Genomic DNA, 15712 nt, shown 5'->3' on the forward strand with positions numbered 1-15712 from the left:
CCACTTAGTGTGCAAAAGTTTAGACACCCCGCTTTTAAAAAAAACAAAGATATTTTGTTAACACAAAACTTTAAAGGGTTAGTTCACCCAAAAATGAAATTGATGTCATTAATGACTCACCCTAATGTCGTTCTACACCCGTAAGACCTCCGTTCATCTTCAGAACACAGTTTAAGATATTTTATATTTAGTCCGAGAGCGTATCCAAGTGTATGAACACTATGCTGTCCATGTCCAGAAAGGGAATAAAATAGTCCATATGTGACATCAGTTAGTTAGTTAGAATCTCTTGAAGCATCGAAAATACATTTTGGTCCAAAAATAACAAAAACTACGACTTTATTCAGCATCGTCTTCTCTTCCTTGTTTGTGTTCAATCCTCAAATAAAGATTCAAACGGTTATGAATCATTAAATCGATCAATGATTCGGATCGCCAGTGTCACGTGATTTCAGCAGTTTGGCACGCGATCCAAAACATGAATCAATACACTAATTCAAACCATTTGAATCTGTTATTTGAGGATTGAACACACACACACAAAAGGAAGAGAAGACAATGCTGAATAAAGTTGTAGTTTTTGTTATTTTTGGACCAAAATGTATTTCCGATGCTTAAATGTATTCAATTTATTAAAGAGGACTATTATGCCTATTATTTTTAAAGTTTTGATTTTGTTTCGGGTCTAATTAATACAATTTTTTCACATATTTTACATTGTTGCACCACCTCTCTTCCCGGTCTGTCAGTATCACTCTTTTTATTTCCGGTCTCTATAAGCCCCTCCAGCTGGAAAGCACAATGTGCTCTGATTGGTCAGTGGACCAATGGGTTGTGAACTTTGCATTAGCAAGCAATGCAAATAATTAGAAGTACCTACACAAAATAATTATGCACACTGTTGTTTAGTTTTACTCATCATTTACATAAAAACACAGAAACGGGGCCATTTGGATATAAAGTGTAGCTGAAATTACAGCTAGCTGATTGCCGTCTTTGTTTGTGACACTTCAGTGCTGTCAACAGGATTTCATCATGGCAATTTACCAAGACTGTGTGATTGGAAGAATTAGATGAAATTTTGCATCAGAGGAGATGTTGAGCTTCAGCAGTTAGGAAAAAACGCTTCCTCATAGGCACAAAGAGTTTGAATTTAAAAAAAAACTCCTTGTAAAAATCCCTTTATCCCTGTCCTCCGGGGAGTTTGGAATGCCTTACATCAGATTCAGGAAAGCACATCGCACTCAAAAGTGAAGATGACTTTAGATCTGTTCTGAAAAACTTTGAGGCTGAAGTGTGCGTGAGAACTCTTCATTCTGATGTTTATAGTTGATCTGTGTTCATCTTCTTTTGGTTTAATTATATCAGGTATTTTACCCAACAATGATGTGGTGGTTGACATTCAGAGCCTTCGGAAAGCTCTCCCTCCATTGAATTTTTTCCCGTTACACCTCGTGATTTTAATGCTAAAATAATTTTCTCAAAATTAGATGTAGCGCATCACTGGACTGCAATTTCAGCAAGTCATACCACAAATTCAATTGGATTGAAGCTTGTGAAGTCTAGCTGGGCCTTTCCAGAATACTAACCTTTTCTCAAGCTATTTAATAGGCTCTGTTTCAAAACCTCTTGAGCTGCCTACATTGACAGCATTTTAATGCATTATAGGCATGCTTCCAATATAGACAGTTACCATCTTTAGACTGAGGTACCTTCCTAAGTCAGATTTTTATGGCAGAACTATATGCATCCTTTGTGGAGACATTTGTGCATTGTGATAAAAAAAAGACTAGTATTAAATAATGATGTGTTTAAAGGAATATTCCTGGTTTAATATAGTAAGTGATGCTCAATCAACAGCACTTGCGGAAAAATGCTGATTGATTTATAGACTTTATGCATGTTAGTATGGATTTTGTGTGGAGAAATATTATTTGCTAAGATTTTCTGTGAACTTTTCTTTTAATATTTAGCATATAAAAACACTTGTGTGCACAATCATTTAAATGCAGATTCAAATATAAATAATTCATTATCAATCTTTTTTTTATTTAGTTGTTTAAAAAATGTTTTTATAAATGAAATGTATTATTCTTAACCAGAATTTATTTGATGAAAAATATAGTTTGACAATAATATTGTGCAATGTTATCGCAATGATATTTAAATATAGATATTTACTGTCACTTCTGATTAATTGAATGCATCCTTGTTGAAAATATTTTTTGAAAATAAGTACAGTGTTTGTTTTTTTTAGTTTTCAAAGCATTAGCTTGTAAATGTAGGCAGGAAACAGCGAGGCGACACTATGTTTTGAAGCCGAGCCATAGGTTTTGCTGTGCTTGGGGTCATTGTGCTTTTGGAGGATGATTTTGCTCTGAACAGATTTCTCTGCTTGCTGACCATCATGCTCATTGGTTCAGAATGGTGTTGTGTGGGTGGTTTGGTTTTTCACTAAATATAGTACTTCACTTTCAGACCAGAATGCTCAGTGTTAGTGTCATCAGGCTGCAAATGATTGCCGGTTTTGAGATGTCTTGTAGCGAACTTCAGGTTTGACTTAATGTTAGCCTCTCCCAGAAGTCACTTCTTTCTAGCCGCACTTAAAGAGAATCTGTTTTGAAGTGTTGGAACGTTTGGTGATGTCGGATAGTTTCTCTCATTTCATTCAATAAGCTCTGCAGTTCTGTCAGGGTTGTAGCTGCTTTCTTCTTCATTTCTTTAACAATTGCTCCTCTTGTTCAGTTTCTCAATTTGGTAGGATGGTCTGATCTTAGATGTTTCTGGGCTTTTTGCCATTTTTGTCCATTTTACTACATTCAGTATCACAGTTCTCATAGGAAGAGCCAAAATGATACCAATCTCTATCACATTCTTTAGATTTTTTTCTCCTAAGAACTTTTCGAAGTTACACTGGCATCCTTTTTCTTTGTGACAACTTTGGCTTTGTGGCCTTTTAAACTTAGACCTTAGAATGGCAAACAAAGTGATATTTATTGGACTGGAAAGGAAGAATATTTTTTTTATAGGCTAAACAAATTTTTGTTGTGTTACTGTGTTTAGTTAGGGTTTTTAAAACCAGTTGAGAAATAATACCAAATAATATGACTTTGCAGCTCAGTGGCCTGAGCAGAAATCAATTGGGTGCTTTTTTGACAGCATTTCCCCCCAAAAAAAACTATAAATGGAAGATTAAGTAGTTCCCAGCACAATATTGACTTTGATTTTCGTTTTTAGTTCAGGTTTATTGTGGTAAAGATATGGGCTAGCAAGCCTCCCTTCAGTCTTTCATTGAAGCAGAACCTCACTGGTTTTTAAGAGGAGAGACTCTTTTGTTTCCGAAGCAGAGTCTTGGTTCCTCCTAAGGTTTCTTTCTCATCAAATCTCACATCTAGGATGATTATCCCCTGACTTGCTCACCGCAGGTATTAAGGCACTATTTTCTGGTTTGAAACAATGGCTTTTTTGAAACTCTGGCGGAAAATCCTGCCCTCCGGTCCAGTGAGTGAAAAGTGGTTTTATAAAATAAAATAAACAATGACTTTTATTGTTGTAGCTTTTATTCAGGATGTCATAAGTAATATATTTTAATTAAGTCCGTAAGAAGCATGTTTTTAGGTTATTTGACGGCTTCAACCACTGAAGTACAACATGCATGTTTTTCATGCCTATTAAATGCACTGAACACTGAAGTATTCCAGTCATAATCCTTGTGATTATACATGTGTGTGTGTGTGTGTGTGATTTGGTAGTTGGTTGGAATTAAGTATTTACTATTTCTGTCACAACGCTTCCCTGTCATTGACGGAACTTTCCAGCAATCCATTGTTTCATTAAATGTCCTTGTGATTCAAATTTCTTTAAAAAAATAGGCATTATAGTCATGAATTATTTGATTAGTTAAATCTAAAGCTCTCTTGACAGGATGTTATGGTGCACTGAAACTGTCTTCAAGAACACGCCTTTGGTTTCTGACAGCCAATCTGTTTACTAGGCCTATCATAAATCTTACATCCATATATGTACGTATGCTTTCAGAATATGTATCACACTAAATCCATTGTTTTGATAACCATGGTACACTTTGCTCAATGTGAGGTTTCTAGAGATTTGAGCCCACCTACCAATAGTGGATAAACTTAGACTAGATGCTCTACAAATCGCCTTAAACTCACAGTTTTCAGTTTGATATTTGCAATTGGCATATCCCTGGATAAAGAGTGACTTATTTAAATCTGAAAGAGTGCATTCCATGCACATAAAGATATTTGCTGATGCAGCTGTTGGGTTGAATTAAGGCAGGTATGAATTTCATAGGGGATTTATATAAAGCATAGTTATGTGGCTATATTTGCTTCATTTTAGACAGTGGTCTTAACAGCGTTGCAGCTGCCTTCTAAGTGAATCAATCTTGAATTAACTTAAGAGTGAACAATATTTATATTAATATTTTGGATTAAATATATTCATAATAAACATTTCTCAAATGTTTCCACTGTGGGTACAAATGGTGCTATCTTTGAGCTCTTGTAAAGATTATTGGATTTAGTTTAAGTTTTAAAACATTCTTTCACTTTTTCAGCCGGTCACTTCAGTCTTGTGTGTTTTTGAATGGGGTTTACTTCCCTTTTACGATAGCCACACTAACAACACATACTTTTCTTAATTTAATAAAGAATCATATTAGTTTTAAAGTTAAAAATACCTTTATTTGAAAAGCAAAATTATATGAATTGTCTGAGAAAATAGAATATTTTTTTAATATAATTTATTGTTATAATTTTTGCATTGTATTGCAGTGCCACAAGCAGTAGGATTTTAATTAATTTTAAATTATATAATCGTGCAAAATCGGATTTCAGTAGAATAATTGTTCAAATCAAGCACGTCTGCAGTCAACTTCCAAATCTCAGCGATAATTGCTCTCTCTGAAGGCGTCATGGTGTGAGCAGCCTTCCATTACCTGCTCATGCTAAACACGCGCAGGCACAACTGTTCTGCACAGAGAAAGGACGCAATGTACTTTGGCATTCTTTATACAATTTGCCCTTATTATTTGTGCAATGACTCAGATCTGCTGACAGAGCCCATCACTCCCGTCCTCATCTCTACCTCAAACAACACATTTTTTCAGTGATTTTTACTGATTACGTGCCAGACGTAAAATTAAACCAGATAGAATCAAGATTCACTTGTGATGCTTTGCACTGAAAATCATTACAGATGTTTCGACAAAGTGTGAGAAGTTTCTACATTTTCTGTAATCATTTAAAGCTGAAGTTAGCCATTTCGATAACTTCCGATGGACTCATTTACTCATTTAAACTTGGAAAGAGTCCATTTTTGGATGCATTTTAACATTTAAAAATGGTCTTTAAAAAAATGAAATGCATCAGTGCGTAAATTTTCTGACATTGCATGAAAAGAAAATCTGTTACAGGCACAGTAAAGCATTTCCAAAGCTTTTCTGCTCATAAAATTCCACCTGCATAACAAATGTTAGGCCTGTATAGCGTTGTTGATCCTTGCAGTTTGGTTGCCAGAGGCCATATTACAGAACTGTGCCATCTTAAGTCTCAAGGCCAATTCACACTGCACCGGCAGACAGAAACAGACACTTAGTTGGGTTTTGTATGAAAAGTGTGTTACCCCTGTATGCATTTGTTGCCGTTAGTCGGCACTCCTTTTGTCGGGACGTGGAATGTCTGAGAAGTAACGTACACTCATGGGCAAAAAAAAGAACGGATTTGATTGCTGACGATCTGGCATGATCTCAGATTGTTTGGTTCTTCGATGATCATACTGGACTTGCTGTTATAGCAACAGTTCCGTAAGATTATTTCATGTTAACAGATTAAAGTTTGCAGATGTAAGTTGTGAGGTGATACTTAAAATCTGTCCCAGCCACTGCAACTTTATTATGAGAGTTAATGAACTCTGCTTTAAGAGTTAATTACTGAAACAGGGGAGATGATAATTTTAAATAAAAATATAAAAATGTATTTGAAAATAATATTATAATGTTGTGTAAAAGGTGTACAATCGTTTGTAATAGTATTGGAGGTTTATATCCATGTTGTTGAGCTATTCTGAACCGTGCATTAATTTGACTGATGACGGATATTATGGGAGTGGCTTGATGCAGCGCAGGTTAAGCAGATAAATGGATCTTGACCATTTAGAAATATAATTAATGCTGTCATGTAAAAAAATCTTCTCCAAATTGACTTAATAATTAAATGAAATGCTAATTACAACATTGAAATTAAAATGTAAAGGGTGTACAAATACTATATAATCATGAATATAAATAATTGGTAATCACATTTATCGTTTATCTATTATAACTTTTATGTTGGTTTGGTCGTTTGGATGTTTCCTCATAAAGGTCCAGACAGCGCGGTCTCACTCCCAACTCATCAACATATTGACGATTAATTTTAATTGTTTGCGTAATGCGTCAGATCAAGACGCATTTCATTCTTTGCATTTGTAAAAGTAGACATGATTTTATGAATATTTATAGGCTACTTTTATATTTTGGAGCAACAAACCCAACTCCTACCCTAAATCTACCCACTTCTCAACAATATAAAACACAAAACAGGCAAATAAAAGTACAAGTCACAGGTATTTATTGCAAAAACTGACCAAAACAGTATAAAAGTATTAACTCGTGTTGCATTCCACGCCTATTGAAGTCATACGGTGTCTTTATGTAAAGAACAGAGTTGATCTTAATGTTTTAATCGCTGAAATGATGATCCCGCTGCACCGTGAATGCACTCACTCATATCTCATTCAAATGATACACACGACACATTAGCATGACGCAATTGGTCAAGAGACATACGAGAACCAATGGAATTTCACTATGAAATCTGACGTAACGTTTCTTCAGGCGGCAATTTTTAAAATTTGATGTGTGCTTGATTTTCGTCGGATGGAGGCGCTAATCGCTTTTGGGGATTTCTTTCACACAAATCAATCGTTTGTCTCCGGGACACTTGGAATATTTGTACTTTTTGAATAAATTGTGTCTATATCGTGTTTTATATCATATAATACACAAATTGGTAGGTTTAGGGATGGGATGGGGTTGGGTTACATGTTAACACGTGTCTAACTAGCGTAAATAAAAATAAATGTAAATAAAAATATGCTCCAACATGTCATAATGCAAAATCATAACCCAATATATACAATTTCATTATGATGATATGCCCAATGCGTCTGTGTATGATGCTAAAGTTTTCTCATTGAAATGAATAAAGTACCCTGCTTGTCGAAAAATGATGCTAAAGGGGTACTCCGTGTGTTAAAAAGGGACGCAGAGGGGTCCTGACCAAGCGTCAATATGTTGACGAGTTGGGAGTGAGACCGTGTTGGTCCAGAAATTCTTGCTTTTTCTTTTTTTTAATTCGTCTGCCAGGTGGCTTTTTTAATTGTATGATGTCATTACGTTGTCTTGACGCCAGCCAATCGCTGCATTGCTGATCGTGGTTTCGAGTATCGAATGTATCTGCCCTCTAGTCTCAGATAACTTAATCCAGATCTTTTAATCCAATACACAAATTCGTTTGAAGACCCAAATCAACCAGAGATCAGTTATCATGTTTAAAAAATCTGAGATCTGTCAAATCATCTCAGATGTATTAGCGAGGTACGAAGAATGGACCCCTGAACATCAGCAAGAAATGCACAAATCAGCATTAAGATAAAGTAACTTAGCACAGAATAGCCTGACTTTCAGACTCCTTTTTACTGGAAGAAGAGTCAGTGTTGTTCCCCTCAATGTTAATGGCTTCAGACAGTTCATGAGTAGTTGAAAAATGTCTCCCAGTTTGTTTGAGTTTCATGTGAGGCCAAATATTCACTATAGGGTTTAAACCTGGACTCTGACCAGGCCAAAACTTGAGCCACTTCTAGGTTGTCTTTGCAATTTAGGCAGGAGCATTGTTGAAAAATAACATCGGATCATCAGTCTTTACATAACAACTTTTCATTTGTGGGAAGCAAGCCATTCTGCAATATTTTCCAATTCTACAAAATATTAATCGACTTTTCACAGTGAAGCAACCAGCAGCTAGAAAGACTTCATTCTGTCTTTGATGTTTTTCTGAGACAGCAGTGGCCTTTAAAGTAGTGCATTTGCAAAAAAAATTCTAATTTCCTGACCAATAATTTGAGGTTAAGACCATTAAAAGCTTAGTGTTTAGCCATTTCTGACTTTGTCAGCGTTTGTGTGAATGGGCATGAGAATATCTGAGAAGTTTAATATTTAAAATGAGATCTTAAAGAGATAGTTCACCCAAAAATGTCAATTCTGTCATTAATTACTCACCCTCATGTCGTCCAAAACCTGTATGTGTTTCTTTTTTCTGTTGAACACAAAAGAAGATATTTTAAAGAATTGGTAACCAGACAAGTTGATGGTAGTCTTTGACTTTCATAGTCTGAAAAAATACTATGGAAGTCAATGCGGCTCATCAACTGTCTGGTTACCAACATTCTTTAAAATATCTTCTTTTGTGTTCAACAGAAGAAAGAAACACATACAGGTTTGGAACAAATTGAAGGTGAGCAAAAAAATAATAAAACATTTTAACTAACCTTATAACTGGAATCACCATGGTTACTAAAAAGATTCAGTTATGAATAGAAAATGAATAGAAAAAGTAAGAATGTTTTTGTAATACGGCCCTAGGAGATTGTTGATATCCAAACACCTCTAAAGCAAATGCTAGTATTCCACTTTATTTCTTTATATAAGTTTTGAGCAATGGAACATCTTTATTGCTGGAATATGAAATGTATTCCAAATAATATTCCACAGACTTCGAATGGAATGTAGCATTTGTGGCAACTACCTCCACCTCCGCTTTGCTTCAGTATTTTTCCAAAACATTCCAGAGCGTTCTTTTCAAAACATGTCAGCAAATCCTTTACATTTTCTCATAGGCTAACCAGCTCAGGTTGCGCTCAGATTCTTTTTTTGCTGTTTAGAAAGCTTATAGGGCAGGTGTGAGTTCTCACGACACCATTGTGATATTGGTCTGATAATAGGGACATTTTAATTTGTGATATTCCCCAGAAAAAGTTGCTTACACAGCAGCTTTAATCCGCAAATAGCTTATTATATAAACCCAAATATATAGGATACGCCTGTATACTGTGCTTCTGTAAAAGGTCATATGCAGTATGTTATGAAGAGCATGTTGTTTTAAACACAGTCTCCAAATCAACCACATGCATCCATAATTCCATCAGGAATTAGCACGCTCGGTTACTTCCTGTGTCATTGCCAAGCATTACTCATATTTAATAAGCAGTTTTGCTTTAACATTTAGGTTTCTCGTTGAAGATTTTCCTAAGAGCATTTTCCTCTTTCCAAGCATTAAGTTGCGGGGCATCAGCGTAATTGTCCTGTCAAGTAACAGCAAGACAGCTCCTCTTTTCACGCACTGTCTTTTTATTTCTCGTGTCAACTCCATCATGTTTTCTTTCTGCGAGAGTAGATTGCATGTGGCTTTTTAAAGGTATGTTTTTATGTTCTGATTTTAACTAATTCATGCAGATTTCCATTACAATCAAACACAGTTGAACAAATGTCTTAGCCTAGAAATCTAGACACACCCTAGCGGCAGCAAATCTAATCTGCCCGTGAGTGTCGTCTAGCAACTCTCAATACCCTTCTGAGCTGTATTCGCCTAACTCTTGCGGGGCCAATCACATCGTGTGTAGAGTTGGTGGGCGGGGCCATAATGACGACGGCCGAGTTGCGTTTGCGTGCTTCTAGTAAACACAAAAACTGGTGAACGGCGGTCTTTCGAATCAGCTTTGACTGCGACTCTGGAAGACTTGGAGTTAAGCTTTTCTCTGAGAAAACAACAAAGAACGGTACTGAAGTCATTCTTAAAAAGGGAAGATGTGTTCGGAGTTTTGCCGACCGGACCAGCGAATGTTTAATCTATCAACAAGCTCTGTTTCACCTTCGTTGCTCTGGTTGGTGGTAGCGCTATCCTATCCGTGCAGAGGGAGTTTGAAAGACAACCGTTTATCCCGCCCCTCGGATTGAGCCCTGTCTATGGTGAGTTTCCAGACCAAACATCTTGATGCGGGTCTGGCTTGTCAGGCTACAAATGTCTGAGAACAAAGGTCAATGTTTTAGGCCTTCTTGCACATCGTTTGCATATCAAAAAAATTAAATAAAAAAAATAAAAAAATATATAAATATATATATATATATATTGCCTATAAATCTATAATGCAACGAAATGTTTTATAAATGTATTTATTGATATATATATATATATATATATATATATATATATATATCAATAAATACATTTATAAAACATTTCGTTGCATTATAGATTTATAGGCATATATATATATATATATATATATATATATATATATATATATATATATATATATATATATATATATATATATATATATATAGTATTAGGGCTGTCAAAGTTAACGAAAATTCATTTTAACGGCACAAAATGTATTAACGCGCGTTAGCGCAGAGCTTATTTTCTGTTTGATCCGTGGTCCGTAGTTGGAGATCAAAATAAGCCATAGACGTGAAGGATGCAGCAGCAAACATTAAAAGGGAAAGAAAATGGTTAACAGTAATATTCTAAACCAAAAGTGCAGTTATTGCCTATAAGCTAAAATATTTTCTTTTTAACCATATTAGACACCAGGTCGAAAGAAAAGTCTGTTTACATTGAGCACATTCTCTGCAGTCCGAGCGCGATGCGCAAATACACTGAAGCTCACTCTCGCTCATGTCTGAGGCAAATCATTGACACATCGCCACTTACAGTCCCTTTTTAGCAAAAAAAAAATCACATTTCATAGATCATGTCATAGATCAAAACGTGAAACTATTTAGAGGCTTTGTTAACCACAGACCTTATTTCAGGTGATTTAGCAAAAAGCCATTCAAAAAACCTATAGACTTTAAAGTGAGGGAACTGGGAGTGCTAAAATGCTAACTCACTTCCGCATTTTGGCCTACAAAGTGACGTCATAACTTCGGCACTCTATTGCAGGGACGCCAACTTTATATTTTTCACACCCCTAAACATGACGCGGAACAAAACAAACTGTGATTGGTTCCTTTACATGTCAGTCAAACATCTCTTGGGCGGTCCATGGCTAATGAAAGCTACGATACCTTCTGCCGTCAGTCTGAAAGTCTGGTAACGCGAGACTACCCAATCATTGTTTCACATATTTCAGGAAAACTAAAAATCAAGTTATTGTATGTTGTCATAAATTGTGTTTGAGGTTTTCAGTTCTATGTTCGTACTTCCTGTTTGCTGGCATTACTACCTTCTGCCTTCAGTCTGAAAGTCTGGTAACGCGAGACTACCCAATCATTGTTTCACATTTTTCAGGAAAACTAAAATTCAAGTTATTGTGTTGCTTATTGTACATTACTGCTTGAACACAGAGCCAGTTGATTGGAAAAGTACTAAATAATGGCTCGTTACAGGTTCAGTACAGTTCAGTATGGTATGGTATGCAATTTTTGCCATTTTTATTGTCAGAAGTTGTCAATGGTTCCCTAATTCCGTACCGTACAGCTTTTTTGGGGGGGTACCTAGCACAGCAGTCCGGTACTAAAGGCTGGAGCTAGACTCATTACATAACATTTATTGGTTAACAAAGAATCGTCACTTGCGTTTGCTTTTTCGGCTGTTTTTCCTTGCAGCGTGCAGCCTTGGCTCAAAAAGTGTCTTCTTGTGACAACAGCCACATGCTAAGAGGCAAGAACAAGATCAACTGAATGTCGTCCGTTGTTGTTTACTGTGTCACTTTCTTCTTCATGCGAGAATGACATCGCTGCACCACGCCTATCAGAAAGGGTTATGTTGGTGGTGGAAATGAAGCCGGATCAGGGTGGAAACGAGCCATGACTGTCCCTCAAGAGAACATGTCCCCTAATAGGGCAAGGTGCAATTTCTGGATGACGTGCTTGTGTGTACAGGAAAACATCTGGCTCAATTTGTTGGTCAGGATTAGTTGTTGTTTTCCAAACTTCTCACTTTTTTTTTTTTTTTAATCTAGCTCTGTTAGTCTCTCATCTGTCTTTTCATCTCGCACTCTCTGTCTCTCTTCAAAACAACTTTCAACATCACTAAAAGCATTTCCAGCTGTTCCATTGTTGATTCTTCATCATCAAATCTCCCCATAATTTTTTGTGACAGCTCTCCGTTCAGCAGACAGGATGGTTCTATTTTAAGAGCCAAGTCAGCTCCTTTCTCGTTCCTTAAGACTTCAGCGGTGTGACTCATGCTACCAGACAAAGCTGTTGTTTATTAAACCCCAGTAATGTCTATTCCTGTCCCTGCACAAGTTGCTTGTTGCTCTAAGGGGGTTTGTGCAGGTAAACAGCGCTGATTCACTTGAACGATTGTCTTTATCACATTGTCACCATGACAGCTAGTTCTACAAAACCATTGCATTTTTGGAAATGCTGGTATTTGTTTTTTTCCTTGCCAAGTCATAATGAGATGTGCATGGCTGTGTAATGTGAATTATTTATGTCAGTAAGGTTTTCAACTGCGTCATTCATTTAAATAATAGTTCCCCTTCGAGATGTCTATAGATCCATAAAATTGTGCGTCATCTGGAAAGCATCTTCTATTTTAATAGTCATATTTAGATAAACATCTGTCAGATGAAAAGGCACTCATAGAACAGATGTGAATTGAATAGACTTACAGTATAGTGCATTCAGACTGTACATTTTATCATTACATGCATTCTTTCATAATCAAACCTGCGACTTGATATATTTCTAATCACATTGTAGCAACGGGAATGAATGCATATGTATATACATAAAAAAACATCACATATAAAACTCAAATTAGTTATTTAATTTCTGAAGAAAATGAATGAATCTAGCTATTTATAGCATACATTGATATGTAACACTTTATTTTAAGGTGACGAAGTTACGTTACTACATTTATTTACTATTGTAATGACAGTAATGACAGATAAATTATGCATAATTACAAGTAACTAGTAAGTGCATGTAGTTAATTCATATTACTCAGTACTTATTTGAGTAATTACAATGTAACTACGTCACCTTAAAATAAAGTGTAACCCAATTATATGCTGTTGGTTTGATGTTCAGGCACTTCCAACTCAAATCTATTTAGTTGTTTGTAGTCGGAACAGCAAAAACAAATTAATTTTTACTTTTAAGTCATATATTTAGACATCAGGATCAGTCTATAAAAAGTGTCTATTTACACCCTTGGCAAATAACATGCCTTGTTGGCAAGTGCTATTTGCACTAGCTCCGCCTAACATTGCCTGGTTGGGCCATAGATTGCCTAATGAAATGTTTAATAATAATAATAATAATAATAAAAGTGTTTATTGGGTAGGGTTAGGGGTAGATGTATGGGGGGGAATTTTATTGTCCCATTAAGGATGCACCCATTTAAAGGTCCCGTTTTTCGTGTGTTTTTGAAGCTTTGATTATGTTTACAGTGTGCAATATAACATGAGTTCATGTTTTGTGTGTAAAAAACAGTATTTTTCACACAATTGATTTATCCGTATACCACTGTTTTCTCTGTCCTAAAAACGGCCTGATGATTTCCTTGTTCTATGAAGTCCCTCCTTCAGAAATACGTAACGAGTTCTGATTGGGCCAGCACTTCCCGTGTTGTGATTGGACAGCAGCTTAACGCACTTTGTCCGGAAAGGTCCCGCCTCTTACCATAACGGGGAGATGCAAACGCTGAATGCGCGCTCTTCTCCACGTGGGAGAGCAACAAGACCACACCCTCTTTTTTGCATGTTCTTGTGGGCGGAGGGTTAGTCAACAAACGGTTCTAGTGACGTCATTACATCCCTGCACTTCCTGCTGTAGTCCAAACCGGCCGTTCACTGTAGGCTTTGAAAGCGAACTTCTGTTAAATAAAATATCTCGCTTGGCATTGAACTTTGAGCTTTATAATTTTACAGGTATTATTTATGCTCTAACAGCAACATTACACACTAACTAAAGTTTGAAAGATGGGGCCACGAAGAACGGGACCTTTAATACTTTTATTAAATATAATCATTTTCACTCTGTTATTATTGCATCCTGTTAAAGGTCCCATGGGATGTGTTGTTTTATTGCTTTATAATGTGTCTTGGGGTGTACTTATATTGTTAGTATGGTTTTTACATCAAAAAATGTCATAATTGAGAAATAAAAGGCATTTTTTCTATACTGATATTAGCCCTCTGTTTAGAATGCTCTGTTTCAAGAGGCGTGTCTGTGAGTCTTCAGTGAAAACACCCACTGCTGTGATTGGCTGACATTTTTGCATTTAAAATTAGATAACGTGCGGAGGGGGCGTGGTTTAGTCAGGCGAGCTTGAGCAGCTGCAGCGCTGCCAGTCGAGAGAGAGAAAGACAGAGAGAAACGGAGCTGGGGAAAGATTGCTGAGGAAGTGTTATTGTACCGAGTTTTTGAGAGCGCGAGTTTATTTTGTTTGTATCTGAGAGCTCTGAATAAACACGAGTGAACTTTGCAATGTTATTTCTCTCACAAAATGCTTTCACCACAGCTAACAACAAACACGACATCGACATCGACATGATACAGTAAGAGCTTCTGTTGAGCACAATGAGCAGCGTCATTCAAACGTGTGATTGACCAATCCGAACATTATAAAGAGTGTTCTTTGATTGCTCTCTGTAGTTTAATAGTTTTAATAACAGATTTGTTTCATGCTGCTAACAGAAAAGAGGTGAAGTTGATGGTTTTAGTCACTGGCTTGATTCACTGATGCGTCAAGACGGCCAGCTGCAGGACTGACAGTTTTAAACGATTTAGAAAGAAAGTCTGTGTGAACTTGAATGATTAGCTACACATCAGAACTCACTGATCCCAGATCAGGCATTAATGAACACTGTTACTCACTGTTTGTGGCGGTGCTGTTGAATCCGTATGGTAAAGCCTGAGCTGACATCGCGACTGATAACCTGACTCCTTTCTCTACTAATTCTCTGGGCGGGCAAAGCAGAGGAAGGGGCGGTAACCTTTCCTGGTATGACGTCATAACAGGAGAATTCAAGATCAGCTCGTCTAGGCTCTCATTTTCTCAAAGGCAGAGAAAGACAGCCAGAACTCGTTTTATACTGATCAAAATTTCTAGCGACTTAGGGACAACATTCAGGCTAGGGGAACTCATATTAATGTTGAAAAACCTCATAAAATAAATATTTCATGCCATGGGACCTTTAATGTACAACAATACTGAGGTGTAAATAGTATGCATCTGTCAAAATAAAGTAAAAATGACATGTAATTACTATGTTATATTTACTTAGTGTAAATAGAATCTAGTTGCTATTTCAATCGCTTTCGCACTTAGTGCAAATAGCTGCGGCCTAAGGTTGGGGTCAGTAAGAGGTTTTATGTTTTTAAAATAATTTTCTTATGCTTAACAATTATTTGATTAAGAATGCTGTAAAAACAGCGATATTGTTTAATATTATTAGAATTTAAATTAGCTGTATTCTAATTCAATATATTTCAAAATGTAATTATTCCTGTGATGTCAGCTGAATTTTCAGCATCATTACAACAGTCTTCAGTGTCACATGATACTTCAAAAATCATTCTAATATTTATTCTTATTATAAATTAAACATTTCTTATTATTATCAA

The 15712-nt window shown here is 36.2% G+C and overlaps 1 protein-coding gene across 2 annotated transcripts in view; it reads left to right on the forward strand.

Moving 5' to 3' along the window:
- The window catches only part of cemip (cell migration inducing hyaluronidase 1), a 189627-nt gene that overhangs the window by 130166 nt on the left and 43749 nt on the right, over nucleotides 1-15712 (forward strand). The window lies entirely within an intron of this gene.

The sequence above is a fragment of the Pseudorasbora parva genome, chromosome 1 (assembly GCF_024679245.1).
Source record: "Pseudorasbora parva isolate DD20220531a chromosome 1, ASM2467924v1, whole genome shotgun sequence".
Classification (NCBI taxonomy): domain Eukaryota; kingdom Metazoa; phylum Chordata; class Actinopteri; order Cypriniformes; family Gobionidae; genus Pseudorasbora; species Pseudorasbora parva.